Raw genomic sequence first — 14,052 nt, forward strand, 5'->3', positions numbered from 1 at the left:
CTAAGCATATATATATATATATATATATATATACTAGATTTGTGAGCAGATCCCCAGGAGGAAAGAACAGCTAAGTTAAAAGCGAAAACAAAGTGACAGAGCCGGAGAGCCTGGGGTCTGTAAGCAGTTTTTAGATCTGATGATGTGTGGATGCAGCAGCCAGGTATTTCTGGAGCAGGTGATGGATGAGCTACAGCTGTGACCCGACCCTCGCACTCCGGAGCTGCTTCTGTAATCAAGAACAACAGAGGAGGAAGCAGAAAGGAGAGAAACTGCTCATAGGCAGAGTCCACGACGTTACTACGTTATTCAGCAAAATGACGTAAGTTAAACTTTTTAAATTTTTTTGTTTTGTGCGGCTCAAGTCATTTCTTCATTATAGGTTTTAGTTGTTCTTCCGAGTAAAATCGCGTCACATACATACCGCGTCTGCGTTTGTGATACTTGAGTTTTATTGCTCCCAATCTTTCTTTACAACTATTACTCATGTCTCGTGTTTTTTATGCTTACTCTCGACTAATAAAAAAATCAGAATCAGGTAGGGTGAGTAGTGCCCACGGTAATGGTATGTTCTTGCACTGGGGGATTCAGACTATTTTTATTAATAAAAAAAACCCAATAAATAAATAACAGAACAGAGATATTCGCAGCACATATTCATAACATGAAGTATGTCACAAAAACAGAGTGTAAACATCGTACAAAAAAATATAAAAAAACAAATAAATAAAAAAAAATAAACTAAGAAATGTCAATCAGATTCTGAGTGAATACGTTTCGTATAGAAAAAACATGATTATTGTAACAGATTTCGTCCTACTCTAGAATCTGAGCTAGATGGGTTTTTTCAAGTGAGGTTTGATGCCACCTGTTGTTTTCCTGAGTCAGTCAGTAACGTAGTGAAGACATGAGACAAGACAAGACATTAACTTAATACAGTGGCACTACATGGTTGGAAAATACATTTTTATTAATTTTAAACAGATCAAACAAACCACCCCACTTTATGATACAGCACCACTTTACAATAAAAGTATTTCAGCAAAATTGATGATGAACTCAAAACATTTATCCAGCTTATTTTAAACAGGAAACATAAATGCATAAATACTAGTTTAAGCATTAATCTTCTCAGACATAAACATGAGATTGTGCGGATTATTTGTGGCAATTACAAATTACAAATCTGTCTCACTTAACACATCACGTCAACATAATATCCTATTACCTGATGATACTTGGTGCAATAAAAGCATATATCTGTTATAACTTCAACACCAGACATGCTGAAATATTTCTAGTATTCTCATGTCTTTGAGATATGAAAACATTTTCATCAAGCAGCAGCACTTCCAGTCACAAGCGCACGAACGTGAAAATGTCTGTTTTTCCATATCTTTTCCTTTTTCTTCTTCTTTCCATGTGATTTTCCGACCGGGGAACACATTTCAGTCCACCAAATTTGCCTCGCTCTAAGCCCTGCATGCACCATTATCCATAGTTTTATGATTTTCCGCGCCCCACTTTCAGACAGCAGGTTCCCCCACCTCGCCATCCAGCTTCGTCTGTTATGAAATCACAAGATCTGTTCGGTAATGTGTAGCGCGAGCCTTTTCGCTGATTTATTTTATGCCTAATGATAGATTTTCTTTCTCTCTCTCACTAAACGAAAAGCATGACGCTGGGATTAAACAGGCCTATCTTTGTCTCCTCTTGTTAATGTTAGGGAGAGTGGGGGGGAACACAAATCGCAGCTGTGTTTTGACAGAGAAAAAACTCATGTTTTAATCATGCTGAAGTAAATAGAAAAAAAAAGAAAAGAAAAATCACTGTGAGGTTTCTACTGAGCTTTTAAACATGCAAAACATAATACTGATGCTTCTTGGCTGCAGATGATACCATGTTTCTGTCTGGCGGAGTTCATCCGACTGGTTTCATACGTGATTTTACCACATCATTAACGAGTCAACGAGGCTGAAAACGCCAGTAGCCTCAAACACACGCCGTACGCAGGGAGATAAATCAGGAACTATTCTTTCTTTAAGGGGATTCTCAATCACTATTTTCTAAGATTTTTCGAGGGAAACGTGTGTGGAAGTTTTATTATACTTTGAAGGTTTGCTTTTAATCCTTTTTTTTTTTATGCTTTTTGTCATTTCAAAAAAACCAAAAAGTTACCGGACATCCCTCTGCTTCTGTTTGCAAATTCCTGCAAGCTGTTTCAAATTCTGCTGCTGAATCGCTAAATACACATGCTCACTAAAAAGTTGAACATGTTGTACATAAATTATCCATTTCCCTATTTAAGTTGTTTATTAATTTTCATAAACTGGGAGTTCACTGTGGTGTGTTCGTGCTGGGTTGTACTGTAAATGTGGCTGAGTGCTCGTCACGGGAGTCTGCTGTTTGACTGGGACTCTGCGGGACGCCACGGCGTCCTCTGTGTCGAGGTTTCCGTACTTTTTGGTGTTTCTCGACGGGCCCGGTGGAGCCGGAGCCCAGCAGTCAGCCAGCGACACGTTCTGTTCGCTGTCATGTTGCATGGCCTGTTTGGTACTGAAGTGAGTGGCATTTTAAATGCTAATTGTTGACCGCACACTGTGCTGCTACAGCTTGACTAATAAAGACAGCAACACCACAGCAGCAGAAAATGTTCTATTGATGTGACTTTGTGGACTTTTAATATTCATGTTCGGCTTTTGTTCTTCTGTGTATTTAGCCAGCTAGAGAGGAGGAGCAGTAGCTGTGGAATTATGAAAATAAATTAGCTTAATGTCAACACAAAACCATTTTTTAATAAATAGTTTTTTGTGCTAGGACAGTGTTTCTCAACCCTGGTCCTCACCACCGCCCTGCTCTGCATGTTTTACATGTGCCTCTATTCCAGAACAGCTGATTCAAATGATTGCATGACCATCAAGTACTGCAGAAGCCTGTTAATCACCCAGAGATACAATTCAGGTGTGTGGCAGAAGGGAAATACCTAAAACATGCAGGACAGGGGGGCGGTGAGGACCAGGGTTGAGAAACACTGTCCTAGGATCACTGTGCTAGGATAAGGTGGTTTTCTGGCTGCATTGAAATTAGTTTATTTTGCAAAACTGCAATGAAAACACTTTTTTTTGCTTCAGATGAGTCATGTGATCAACAACCGGATGTTGCTACTGGCAGAAAAGACAAAGTAGACAGCAGGAAGCAGTGGCGGTTTCTGATATGGGCGGCATGAGCTAGCAACAGAAAGATGGTTCGCCCAGGGCGCCAAACAGACTAGGACCACCACTGGCAGGAAGTGGTAGGAGGATGATGGCACTGTGTGTTTTTTACGGGCCTTTCAGACTGAAGAAGGTTGGGAAATATTTGTTTTTGCTGCTTGGTGAACACAAACACCAAGCAGCTTTGAGTCACAGACAACCACCACTAAAGCTCAAACTAGTGAGGAAACAGTGTCACTTTAGTAACTCAGTGAATTCTTGATGCACCCTCAGCACCTCTCTCTAACTAGGCAGTTGCCATGTAAGTTTGCTAGTTTTTAATACTGTGGTTTAAACTTTGTGGGATACGACGGGAGCTAAAGACTTGACATGCTAAGTGATTCAAGTTAGTCTAAATATAATTTCAGCCGGCCTGAAAATAGCATGTACTAAAAGCTCAAATTACACTTACTGTCTTTGCTTTCGAGATAGAAACAAATATAAATCCCCGTTGACAAACTCTGAGGTGGCTCACGACGCACTAATTAAATGCGTCAAAGGCGTGTGGAAGAAATATTGGACGAAAACCTGTGGTGCATCTATTAAGCCCAGCAGAGTCTGACTTGCCGCTTGATAAAATGCTTTGAAATTTCTGTCACCTTGCAGGAAAAACATGGTGGCATTTAGCAGATAATCAGGGAGCTTTTAAGGCAGCTTTCCTGAAAACAGCTGCCAGACCTCCATCCCAAACGCTGCCATATCACCGAATTAACTACAGCATTACAGTAACAGCCATACAATACATGAGTACTTTACAATGATTGTGTTTTTGTTTGTTTTTAATGGTGGGTTTTTATATCAAACTGTTTCAAACAAAATGTAGCCTAAAGAGGAAATGAAAAGTTATGGCAACACGTAAAAGTGGATGTGGAGGTGAACTGTGTTCTGCTGGCCGGTCCACCAGCTCCTCATTATTGTCAAATTGTGAACAATAAAGGAAAGATCCCAAAAAAAGTTGTTCCTTTGTTTCTTATTTGACATTTTTAAGAAACTTTAACGTTCTCAGCACCACAGCTCTCATGTTTAATGACGATTTACCTTCATAACCTTAAGCTTATGAATCTTAACCTGACCTTAAACGTAAGCTACACATTAATAAGCTTTTAAATTATTTATCATTTTATCCACATTGAGCTTGAAAAGGGAGTTTTCCTTTCAACATACTGCAACAGGAAATGATGCCACGCATAACCAGGAAATAATCAGAATAGACAAGGAGAAACAAAGAGGAACAACAATCTGGGCAGCAGTATGTGTTTGTTGTAACCAGTGGGTTTCCAGTTTATGAATATGAATGTTTTTTATGTTAAATCCTGTTGCATTTAATGTTTTAATGAGGGGCCTTATACTCTCCTAAATGTATCTGTTTGTGATGGTACCAAAGCTGGCCATGTTACTTCTGTGTAATATTTTATTCAAAATTTTAATTTTTATCTTAAGGGGACATATTGTGAAAATTTCACATTTTGCAAATTTTTGTACTTCCATTTATATTTCTATTGGTTTAAAAAAAAAAAACAGCCCAAATGCTTAAAAAACACACACATCCAGAAACCACTTGCTGTGTTCTTGTTAATTGCGCAGGAAGCTCTACTTCTGCTTTTCAAAGATGTACAGTTTTATAATTGCTCATCTGTTCGCAGCCATTTGAGGGGGTGTTCGGTGGCCAGCAGTGGCTTATTTGGATTTAAAGTGACAAGAGCCCCTACAAAAAAGCTCAAAATAGGCAGAACTGGGGAGAATAAAGTTTCATTACTAAGAATGATTTGGTGCAAAAAATTGAATGAAGATGTTTTGTATAGACCTATCGCTACCTGTTCAGAAGCAGAATAGGTGAACATTAGCAAAAGACAAACAAATGAAAAAAAAAAAACACTGTTAAAAATCTACAACACAGAACTAAAACGGAAACGGAATCAAACCAAACGATGCCCTCAGCGCACATTTGCACTCAAATAAATATAACGCCTCCGCTTGGATGGGCTGATGCGGTTCATCCTCTTAGTTAGCATGTGCCCTGTTTTTCTGGAGACAAGCCGCCATATTGTCAATCAAGACAAAGTTCTGAACAGGGCGGAGCCACAAAGAGTGAGAGCTGAGCAGCGAAAGTGAAAAAAAAAGTGGTTGGTTAAAAGGGTGTCAGTTATTTCGACCTATTACTACAGCTGTGACTACAGAATAGCAACTTACCACCATCAGGGTGTGAAAGTGTGTATAAATGGGTGAATGACTATAATAAAATATAGTTTAAAGCACTTGGTGGATCCTCTGGACTAGATAAAGCACTATACAAGTACAGGCCTCTTATTCTGAGGCTTTTGAGAGATATTGAGCTCTACTACTCAGGAGTTTGCTGAACCAAAGGAGATGAGTGGTTCCAAATGACTGTACTTGATGTAGAAGACATTTTTAAAAAGACCTTTTTACACTGAAGACTTGTAAAAAGACTCATACAAGTCTTGAGTTATCTGAAGACTTGTATGAGGTGAGCTGTGTATCTGACCAGGAGGTTTGCCTAGCAACTGTGAGGTGTCATGACACAAAAAAAGAGACGAAATGCTCAATGTTTTCTAGTGTGAACACATCTTCTCATTCCTCAGGAACAGCTGAATAAAAGTGAGTGGGCAACAGATATTTCGGGTTGTTTGTCTTGCAGGAAACGGTGGTAAAACGCAGCGTTATAGAAACGAAAATAAAACAGTTGCCTGGAAAATTGATTCTGCGGATTATTCTGGGAGAACATGTGACATCTTTCAACCTAATACCAGTGGAATAGGGCCAGACCACAACCAGAGAAATGTAAAATAAAAAAAAACGATAGACTGTTAACCTGAATCCAGTCAAAGGAGGATAATCTGCTGTCTCGGATAATTAGCACATCATTCTCTGTCCTAGACCTAATTCTGTCAAATACAGCTTCAAGCAGGGTGCAGAAAAAATGTGAGGATATCTAGCTTATTCCTCTGTGGAGCCTAAACAGAGATCACTGCTTACTTGAGATCCTCAAGGACACCGTTGTGTACTGTGTGCTTAACCTCTGTTGTTAAATATAATAAAGAATGCATCATTGTGAGGTGTATAGCCTGTGAGGGTGTGATCCATGAAGGAGAGACCATTATAAAAGCATCATAAATGAAAAGAGGCTGCAGATAACAGTCCCTAAACACCGCCGCCGCTCTCCTGCTATACATAATCACTAAAGAACTAGCACATTACAGAGCATCCAAACACAATGCAGCTCAAAAACTCACCCATTTAACCTTGACTTAACGCCGACTTCCACCTAGAGAGGATACATAGATATTAACAATGGCACCAAGCGCGGGTGAAGCAGTATGGAGTAGGACACTGCATCATTTACAGAAACAAATGTTTCAAGATCTTCTTTTTCAAACCACAGGGAGACGTCCATCTTTATCTGCGTGTTTTAGTACGTCTATCACATTCTAGCTTGGCTATTCTTTGATTTAGCGTGACTTTTCCTTCATCAACTCTTCTTAAGGAGGATACTTTCATAACCCAAGCCCCTCGTAGTTGTTAATATGTGTTTCCTTCTGGCCCCGACATACTTCATCCGAAGTGCCAAAATCAGACACATGAAAAAAGTTGCGTCATTTCGTTCAACTACCGAACTCGACACCAAGCCCTGTTCCAACTATCTGGACAGAGCTCTGTCCGAAGTGGTGCGTTATTGGTCAGAAGTTTGTTTTTACGTGAAAATGTGCTGACAGCAATGTTCAGCTAGTCCTTTTCCACCATTGGATTTTTGTAACTGTGGGAGACATGAGTACTTTTGATGAACGTTTACCTGATGCGGTGAAGAACTATGTACATTTGTACGATTCTTCACTAAATAACTATTAAATTAATAAGACTAGTTAAGAGCTCCTGGATGAAAACTGCTCTGTCATTCACAGAGGAGACTAAAGGTTGCTGAAATGAGACGGATCACTATTTCTGAGGATTTTAGCTATGGGTCTGTCAGTGTGTTTAACTGTCTTTTCCCCACCAAAAATGGTGTGACATTAACTACAGAAGAACTACCGAACGAAATGCAGAGGGTCAGCTATGGGAACCAGAATATACTGACACTTTATTTATGTTCTCAACAGAAGGAGTTCTGCTCCTAAATGGAGAACAGGCTGGCCGACCCAGTTTTCCCTCATCAGATTGAGCAACTGTGGGAAGTTCTGAATGAAGTCCAATCCATGGAGTCCTACCACTCCACTTACAGGACACAGAGACTCTTCTAGCATGTCAGTCCCAGGTAACACTGCACACCTTCCAGGGACTTGTGGAGTCCATCTACAGGTCAGAGGTCAGGGATGTTCTGACAACAAAGAGGAGCTACTGCACAATGATGCAGGCAGTCATAATGTTATGCCTGATCAGTGTAATACCAGACCTTATAGTTAAACTTGGTTATCTTACAGTAACAACCTGATAAAGTGCAGGCTGTTGTGCCTTTCCACCATCTGTCCTTATCGTACTTTTAGGACCTTTTTTTGCCCCGCCCCCCCAAAGGGGGAGATTGGAGATCAGAGTTTCCCCCCCCCCCCCATGTTTTCAATCTAACTTCACCATAAACTGATACAAGCACAAGCAACCAAACTCGTTGGGAACTTGTGTGTGATTGCACTTGAGCTAGCTCAGATAACGGTATTTGATCGCCGATTGGCGCTAATTGCATGACTGTGCAGTGGGAGGCTGGCTTTGTGGGTTGGTGCCAGGACAACAAGCTCAGTGTGTGTGTGTGTGTGTGTGTGTGTGTGTGTGTGTGTCCGTCCCAGTGGCAGGCCATGCTGCAGCTGAATAACAGATGTTGGCTGACAGTCAGGGCCATTTGTCATTTATCTGTCTAAGCAAAACAGGTTGGAAGGTGTCACCCTAAGTCAATGTCAAAGGCTTCGATGGCAAGAAAGGCATCCAAACATTTTAATGCTGTTTAACCCTCTACCTGTCCTCTACGAGCCATGGACCAGTTTGACCTATTCTGTGTTTTCACTGCAGATACTTTCTGTGATCCTTATAAATTACCTGCTGTCATGTAGCTCTGAAGGTCTGTCTGGCTGAATTCAAGAACTCAGTTACGAAGAAATCTGCATGCTTTTCCTTTTTGGAACAGATTTGTTTAATGGTGTAGATTTTCTTATTTCATCTCCTGTCCAATTTCTGTACAGGGAAAGAAACTTTGACAGCTAAATTATGATAGTAAAATTGACTTTTTCTTTTCTTCCCCATCTGATACATTTCCCCCCCTTTTTCACACCTTCACTGTAACATTTTGAAAAATATCCCTGCCTGTTATCTTGATTCACGTCTGATGAAGTCTGATGGTTTTACCATTCTTCAGATTTCTCTTATTATGTTCTGTCACCTCCTGCAGAGAGCGAGCCAGGCTTTCTTTACCAGTGCACTTCTTTTTACCGTGTTTCCACAACGGTGAAATTTAACACAGCTGTGTAAGCAGATGAAACGGTACCATACCTGCAAATCGTAATCTTTTATTGGCGTAAAACGCAGTAAAATTAAACTCCATTCAGTTCCTATACATCTTCCAAATCTAATAAACATCTGTAGTGTCTGGAGGCAGTTTAGCAAATGCCTAATTGACCATTTTGCCAGGGGGAATAAAAAGCTTTGTTGTCTTATGACATTCTATCAAAAGTTTAACAATACATCCAGTTTATGAGACAAGCTAGTACATGATAGAACGGTGTGAGACAAGAAATGAGATGTGACAATATTTTAGGGAGCCCAACAATCTCTTTTTTTCTGCAAAGAGATTGTGTGTAAAGGTTTTAACTTGTACAAACCTCTAATCAGTGTAGACTATTTTAGGCTTGACCAGCCTACTGACACGTTCTGATAATTCCATTTTGGGTTTCACAATCAGAAATTCAAAAACCTAAACTGTGTTTAAAGTAATCTCTCTGCAGTTAAAGCTTGACCATTCTAAATGTTTTAGATTTTTAGCAAGATGTACAAAGCTGTGGTACAAGTTCCCTAAAAACTGAGCTAGCCCATTAGCGCTAACAGGAAGTTATGAAGCAGATGCTAATGTTAGCTGTGTTAGAAGCTAACGTTTAGCTAGCCTCGCAGTGCTTACAACCTGATTTTATCTTACTCTGTCAAAATTTCATTTTGTACTCGCACAGAGATTATTTTAAAAATTGCGGGAGCAGATGCCCTGTCAGCTTATCCTTCTCTACTGGCCCAGACTTTCACCAGCGTTGAAGTTTAGTCGTGTCACATTTTAGAAATCACTGCATTAAACCACAAGCAGGTTTATAAAATTAGCTTAGTTTATTAGCTGACAAAATGAATAGAAAAGCCTCTGGCTCATATGTGAAAACGCTGAGAATGAAACAAACAAATCTGCAAATATAAAAAAAGGGAAAGGACAATATGTGAGTTGTCATCATATAACCCATAATAACAGCAGTCAAACTGACCTATGTCAGATTTAACATTGGCATAAATAAGTGTGTTTTAATATCTGTCCTTGTTCCACAAGATCTCATTACAATCTCATGTACTATATTTCACTTTGTTCTCCGATGTTGGTTTAATAAATGTCTAGTACCTAATGACATACCTTGGGGTCGTTTTTCTGTGCAGGTCGTTTCTCGCGGAGGCTGTGTTCTGTGGGGACTGATGGCTTTTTTTATTTTAAGACAAGAGGACGACAACATTGTTCATGATGACAGCTCTCCATATTTCCCTCAGAACCACAGCGGCTCGGCTCGGCTATTTCTGACGGAGCCGAGCCCAAGGTCATCATCTGTACTCGCTCCGGTGCTCTCTCCCGGTTGCTTAGAGTGCACAAAGTGCAGCAGCCGAGGTGCTTACCTACATATGGATTATGTCCTCTGTCTCCCCCCGTACCGCCACACACAACGAGCCTAAGTTATTTTATGTGGCTGTCATAAAGCTGCCGGTGAATAACAGCCAAAGGAATCCCCGCTGAAAAACATAAAGGCGCCTGACATAAAAAAAAAAAAAAAGAAAGAAAAAGAGGAATGATGCACAGACCTGGAACGCCACATCATCCCTGCAGCTACACAAACGTAGCCCTTTACTGCTCCCGATCAGCCAAGCCCACGCTTTAAAAAAGACGGAACAATACTGCCACAGCCCCGGATAGTTGCCAAATGAATATTTACACAATTCAATCGCAGGAGACACGGGGCACAGATCACGTTGCACACAATTAACAAGAGGCAGGCCGTTTCCAGAGGGCCCGCGGGCGCTGAAGAGAAATGCACAGAGGTTCAAATGAGAAGGGTGTGAATATGGATTTGGCGTCATCATCCAAGGTGACACACAGTGAAAAAGAAAGCAAAAGAGTGAAAGAGCAGTAAAAATGAGGCTTCGTGGAGAATTAGGTTTGAAAAGAAAAAAAAAACCTTAATGAGAGAGAGAGAGAAAAAACAAAACAAAGGGAGAGGCAGACCTCAGCAACGCATCACAGCTGGGAATAGCTCACTTCCTGAGGCTTTCCAAACTCAGGAATATCTTGTATCTGAAATCCTTACTTTATTAAACTAGTGGAGTAATTAAGAGCAGAATAGTAGGAGAGGCAGCTCATTTAACTTTTTACCCAGATTGATCCACATGAGTAATTTTTATATAAGTAAATATCTTTAAAAATATTTTGAGAATTATTTTATATTATTTTACACTTTAAAGCTGCAGTAGGTAATTTTTATAAACTTTTTTTTTTTTTACATATTTGTTAAAACTGTCTCTTTGTCATGACAGTATAATACGAGCCAAATGCATAAAAAGCTAATCTGCTTTATGGCAGTGCTCCCAGTTCAAACTAGAAATAACCTATCAGAGCCAGGGGGCGGGGCTAAGCGCTGTTACCCTCCATCTCCCCTGCGCTCTGCTGCGCTGCAGCTAGCATAGCCTGATGTGATGCTCAGGCTAGTTAGCATGGCCACCAATGACGGCTAATAAATTATTTTTCTGCTATGGTAAATTGTTTATTGGAATTGCATAGAAAGGCATTAGCCAGGTTAGTCTGGAGGAATTGTGCCATTATTTCTTCTTGATTGGCACCCATTTCATCCTCGTACTGCATGGTTGGGTGGGTGGTCTCAGAGGATTTGGTATTCTAACTTCAATCTGGTTGAAGAGGAAGGATTTGCCCTCTCCAGGTGAGGAACAGAACAGACAGAAAGGGAGCAGCAATATTCAGATAGCACAATCTGGGAAAAGAAAGAAATGTTGACCAGGAGTACGCAGGCTTTCCATGCAGTTGGGTGATGAGTAATGACTAACGGTTGCTCCTCTTTCAAGTGCCTTCAACCCGGCCCAGTTTTTAATAAACCAAGCTTGAACTGAAGGGGTTTTTTTTTTGGTTTTTTAAAGAAAGAACACGGCATTAATTTCCAACTTTTATTTCCCCTCCAAATGTAACAATGATGTTTATGGCCAAACCCTTTCATTTTAGTTTCATCAGACCACAGGGCATGTCTACAAACATTAAAGTAGTTTATCACGGAGTGCATTTGGAAACTATAATGTGTGTTTCTTTATTAGAATAATGGCTCTCTGCTTCCTGAGTGACATTTTAGTCCTTTCGGTGAGAGAATTCACTGTGGATGATGACACTTTGTTACCGATCTGTTTCCAGTGTCTTCACAAAAACATTTGCTTGTGCTTTGAGGTTGATTTACACATTTTGCACCAGAGCACATTGATTTCTGGGACGCAGAAACTGACTAATTCCTGAACATTTCCATGCTGTTTATTTTACTATTAATACTTACAATTAAGTGAAAGATAAATCTGTCGTCTTCAGGTATCTGTACGTACCACTGTTACGACAACCAGTTTTGCTGGACGATAAATTGTCAGAAATTATCGCACTAAATTTAATGTTGTTTTGATAGTGGGTGATATGGACTTTTCCATTTTGTTCCTCTGAATTTTTAAAACTCTGCAACTTCCAATAACTCATGTAAATCTTGTTCCTAAGATGCACTAAAAGAAGTGTAACAATTAACCCAACAGCTCAGGATTAAGATCAAACTTCTACAGCTTACCCTCGACACACTAAAAAAAAAAAATGCTTTTCTTTCAATAAAGAAAAATCCATCCAGCTGTGTAGTGGAAACTTGTCAGAGCTCAGGAATATGATTTACCTAGCATCAGCAAAAATTATTAACTGTTGGTTAATGGAGTCGAGCAAGCGGGCCACGAGTGTTTGACCTGAACCGGCGGGGTGGCAGTTAGCCAGGAGGAATTGATAAATGCATTATAGATTACTTTTACATCAGCTTCTAAATGAACTGAAGTTGCTGAGTTACAGTTGTGTTCAAAGTAATAGAGGACAGATCGTTTATTGCCTTTGGTGGAAATTAAATGTTTCATCACAGATGAAGTTTAAAACAATAGCAGCGTAGAATTGAATCAGCGCGATCATTTAATTGGTGAACATGATCGAGTTGGATCCTAACTTAACAAAATGATATTAAAGAGACCGTATCACGCGTTTTCCAGGCACATTGCACAATCAAGTAACTATGTTTCCTTCATCAGTTCTTATCAAAAGGCTTTATATATCAAATATGACTTGAAAGAAATTTTACATTGTAATTTAACACCTTGAAATTTGACTACTGTCACTTTAAGAAACTCCTGCTGTTTCTGAAACTCCGCCTTCAGGAAGTCATCACAACATGGCTCCTCTTTCAACCCTTTAACAATGATTAACAGCTAGCTGAATGGTTGCCACAGGAGATTTGAGGATTTCTCAAACATGTCTGAAAGAATGTATAACATTATCTAAAGCTAAAAAATTATATTTTACACAGTACTGCCCCTTTAAGATGGATCGAAGACGCAGACATTAATCAGGAAAACAGCAGAACAAAACATCAATTCTATGATTGATGTTTTGATCAAAGCTACATATTCAAAAATAGTTCCGTTTGTATATTTCTTTTTGACTTGGTGAAGTAAAATGTTCAGAAATTTAAAAATGACCTTTAGTTACTTTTTAAAACAACATGTTGAACACAACAGTATGTCAAAACCCATTAGGATGAATATTTCAGTTGCTTTTAATTATGAGGTGCCAACCTGAACTCCGTCTGTGTCGTGTGTTTGCAGGGGGATCGTTTATATGTGCTGTGGCTTCACTTTGCTCAGCCCTTTCCTGTGCCTTATCCTTTCTCATTAAATGTAGTTCGCTCAGTCTGCTCAGACAAATGTAACCTTTCTTGTCCCTTTACGGATAGGAGAGCCAGGCGCAGCGCAGCGGCTTCCACCACGGCTGATTCTTTATTTTATTTTTATTTTTTTGCCTTTCACCTTGTTTGTGTTTATTGACATTGATGAGGGAGAAACTGTGGCTGGCCTGATGGATGCAGAACCTTGTGAACAAATTCCTGAGCTGACCGCAGCGCGAGGAGACAAAGCTTTTGGGCGATCTGCTACAAGGCAGAGGTCAGGGAGCTGAGCTAAATTCCATCATTATTTTTCAACTTTGGGGAAATTATGTGCAAAGTGATTCTCTTCGCTGGACGCGTCTTATTTGTGGAAGCTTTGAGGGAGTCGTTGGGTCACTGACAGGAAGAGACGGCTTTAGCACCGGCTGGGAGAGAGTATATTTTATGTTGTAAAAAGGAAAAAAATACAGCAGAGCAAACAAGAAGTGCTAATAAATCTTGAAAATAAAAAAAAACAAGTTAAGAGTTCGGCTGTACTTATGAAGTCGGAGGAAGAGGAGAAAAGAGTCGTAGCAGAATCAATCTTCATAAACATAAAAACCGAGCACACACCCTCA

At 39.9% G+C, this 14,052-nt stretch overlaps 1 long non-coding RNA gene across 1 annotated transcript; it reads left to right on the forward strand.

The window, feature by feature from the left end:
* The first annotated feature begins 226 nt into the window (after window positions 1-226).
* On the forward strand, window positions 227-10,931 carry LOC106941092 (uncharacterized). The gene is made up of 3 exons (XR_001423258.1): window positions 227-322; window positions 7,364-7,518; window positions 9,873-10,931. It is a non-coding gene; the product is annotated as an uncharacterized LOC106941092 (long non-coding RNA).
* Window positions 10,932-14,052: the final 3,121 nt, after the last annotated feature.

The sequence above is a fragment of the Poecilia latipinna genome, unplaced genomic scaffold (genome assembly GCF_001443285.1).
Source record: "Poecilia latipinna isolate Pla-1442-1.1 unplaced genomic scaffold, P_latipinna-1.0 Scaffold3494, whole genome shotgun sequence".
NCBI classification, from domain to species: Eukaryota; Metazoa; Chordata; class Actinopteri; order Cyprinodontiformes; family Poeciliidae; genus Poecilia; species Poecilia latipinna.